The sequence below is a fragment of the Hyperoodon ampullatus genome (assembly GCF_949752795.1).
Source record: "Hyperoodon ampullatus genome assembly, chromosome: 18".
NCBI lineage: Eukaryota > Metazoa > Chordata > Mammalia > Artiodactyla > Ziphiidae > Hyperoodon > Hyperoodon ampullatus.
The window spans coordinates 57067280-57071110 of record NC_136931.1 but is presented as its reverse complement, the minus strand read 5'-3'; positions in this window follow the sequence as shown (position 1 = coordinate 57071110).

Sequence of the window (3831 nt, the reverse complement as noted above, 5' to 3'; positions counted from 1 at the left end):
GCTCTCAGACCATTTCCTGGTCCCTCACCTACACTGCTCTGTACTCATGGGATTTACCCCTGCAGGCTACACTTTCCAAGTACCTTTATTAGCTGGCTTCCAACTAGGTTCAGTTACTGAGTCAAATGCTGGAGATTAAAATCAAGGAGGAAAATGTAAAATCCAAGGTATTTATTTCTTCCCCTCTCTTTGCATTGTGCAACCTCTCTGGCAGTGGCTGCATCCCCTCTGAGCCTCCAGCTCCCAAAGGGGAAGACCTGCCATGGTCCAGCTTCTTCTGGGTGTCCAGATCCCTGGGCTCTGTCACACTGCCCCTTCCCTTTGTCCTGGTGGTGTTCTCCTGCTGTTGTTCATTTCTAGGTTGCTTTATTGTCCTCTGTTGCATTTTTCATCTCTTCTATCACCTGTGTAACCAATTTTATTGATTAAATTTCCTTTGTCTTAAATACTTAGAGTGATTTCCATTTTCATAATTGAACCTTACCTGGTAGAGATGAACAGAAGAATGGATGGATATATGGAAATACAGATGTGATGGGATGGATGGAAATATGGATGAGTGGATGGATGTATAGATGGGCGGATGAGTTGAAAGAATGGAAGGATAGCTGGGTGAGAATATGTTATTCAAGGAATGTCACCCTCTTACCAGTCTTAGGGTTCGTCCCAGACTTTTCGTTCTTGTTTCATTTCCCAAGCATCACCATTCTCCCTGAGTCTGAAATGTGTTTTCTTGTGCAATCATGAATTTGTAGACCTGAGTTATTTCAATGTTATTTTGTGTGATATTCCCTTCTAATGGCTATCCTTCCCATGACCATGAAATGCTTCCGTGTTACCATAAATGAGGAGGTTCATTTCAGATCCTTTCCTTCAGATCCTCACTCCATTTCCTGAAATCTGCCCCATTGTTTACCTTATAGCCACTACTGCCCACTTTTCTAGGGTATGCTTCTGATGATGGAAAAGCCTCCTGAAAATTCTGCCCAACTGGGCTTGCTGGCATTGTCCCGACTAATTGTATTTTCCTCTTTTTTTTTTTTTTTTTTTTTGCGGTACGCGGGCCTCTCACTGTTGTGGCCTCTGCCTTGCGAAGCACAGCCTCCAGACGCACAGGCTCAGCGGCCATGGCTCCCGGGCCCAGCCGCTCTGCGGCATGTGGGATCTTCCCGGACCGGGGCATGAACCCGCGTCCCCCACATCGGCAGGCAGACTCTCAACCACTGCGCCACCAGGGAAGCCCTGTATTTTCCTCTTAACTTGACTTTTCTTCTTTCTCCTCCCTTTAAATGAAGTGTCCCAATGATAGGGACAGAGTAGAGGACAAATTAGGTAATTAATAGTTAATCTCACTAGGGGATTGTAAGTGAAGAAAAAAGCATGGGAGACCCCTGTAGTTAATGATCACTCAAGAAAGCAGGTTTACTTAACCACAAAACCAAGCAGGTTTGCCTAGCAACAAAACCGTGCGACCGAAGCATGAGACATGTCCCAAAACAATAAAACAATGGTGGCATGAGACCCACATCCTGCCCAGTGAGCTCAGTAGGTTAATGACCCCTAGGGCATGCTCTCTGCACACATAAAAAACAATAATTTATGGAAAGGTACTCATTGTACAAAGACCTAAAATAATTTTTACAGTCCTGGCTTGACCATGTAGGGACAAAAAAACTCCCCTGCCCAACCTGGAGGCGGAGCTGATGATGGAAGCATGACGACTACTCAAGAATGAGGAAGTAGGTGGTCTTCTCCCCCTCCCCACTTTTCCTTTGATTATAAAACCGTAGCCCGCTAAGTTCTTGGGGAGTTACCCTCTCGCCACCCACTTGTAAGCCTCACAAACATCCTATTCTTTTTATTTTTCTTTCACTTTTTGTCATTTAAATTTTTCTGTAACAACCATAGCTTGCTTTCACACTAGAATTTGGATTTTTAAAACTCTCTGGACGAGGATGAATTGAGCACCCGGAAGAAATGTACAATTACAAAATGTGGAGAATAAAGCCACATACTTGATATTAAATACCAAATTATACATGTAAACACATGCCAAGTTCTTAGTCTTATACAACAGGGGATGAACAGAGAGCCCCATCAGTAAAATAATTTTCATTCTCTTCCCAGAGGAATTGCTCAGCCAACAAATACCCAGACAGGAAACTTGCTATCTCATAGTGAGAACATCAGTCTTGTGCTTAATTTAATTTATGACTTCACAGCAGCTTGCCAAAATTTGAGATAATGTCTTCACATTCCTTATTAGTTTGCTGAAACATCTCAAAAGGCACAGTTGAGCCCTTAGCAGATGGCAAGCTTCAATCCCTGAAATGGGATTATAGTTCTTTCTTTGCTGGCAGTTGACAGATGTGTATCATCACATGCCTCAGGGCAAAGACTGGAAAAGCATCCTATTCTAATAATCTGGATAGGCAGTGAAATGTCCTGAACTCAGAGTAAGCACACCAGACATGGGCACTCCAAAACATAAGCTCTCTGAAGGCAACAGGAAACGGAAATGGTGTTTCTGGAATTGGATCATGTAGGGAACCAGATGGGATAGTGGCAATTGTGTGCAATTTAGAATGAGGCGGACGTTGGACTGATTCCCTATACTTCCCTTTGGACCTTAAGGCAAATTATGTAACAGCACTCAGCCTCACTTTTCTCATCCACAGAATGGGTGTAATAATGAACATAATATTTAGCTGATAGGATGTGTGAAAATTAAACACGGTGCCTGATACCTGACTCTGCAACTTGCTGATTTTTATTTTATTCACTGTTTACCATGTGCCAGGAAGGTGCTAAGGGCTCGACAAGCTTCATCTCCTATAAGGCTCCAATTAGGTCCCTTCTCATATGCATGTTTCACTGTCCTCAAATGAGCAAGTCTCATTTGATATAAAACCCAACAGTAAAATTATACTTGGAGTTTAATGGTTACAAAAGTACTTATATACATACATACAGAAAAACAAAAGGAGAGGGTTAAACTTCATGAACCGTACATCCAACTTAAATTAGAGAAACTTGCCCCCAGCACTCAGAACTTCATCACTCACCCCACAGACTCCCTGTCACGCAGTCAAAAGATCCTCCCATCACTCACCTTACGCAGTCCCCACCAGTCATTCTCCCCACCAATGCCCTGGAAGAGATCACTCTCCTCAGAGACCCCCCCCACTGTAAATCTCCCCAATCACTCATCCTGAAAACACCCCTGTTACTCACCCCACGGATTCCCCATCACTCTCCCCAGCAAATCTATTCCAACAAACACATTCTGGGGCCTTCCCTGGTGGTCCAGTGGTTAAGAATCCGCCTTCCAATGCAGGGGATGCGGGTTCGATCCCTAGTCAGGGAGGTTAAGATCCCATATGCTGCGGGGCAGCTAAGCCCACGAGACGCAACTAGAGAGAAGCCTGCGTACCGCAACTTGAGACCTGATGCAGCCAAATTAATTAATTCAAAACAAAACAAAAACAAACACATACTTCTTCATCAGCCAGACCATGGTTTCCTCCATAACACAGAAGGCCTGTGGACAAGGAAGCATCCGCCCCCTGTGGTCTGCTGTCAGCAGGAGGGTCCAGGTTGTCCCAGGAACAGGCAGTCCAGAACATGCTGCTCCCTGTGTCTGCCCCCAGGTTCCTGAGAACTATTCCTGGGGCTGGGGGGACATTAGGGGAAGTGATCCACAGCTTGGGGGGCTGTAGGAGGCAGTGGTTGATTGGGAGCAGGGGCTTCAAGGATTGGAGGGCTTTGAGGCTCACACTGTAACACACACAAGGGGGACAGTGATTGAGGGAGGATCTATGAAATCAGTAA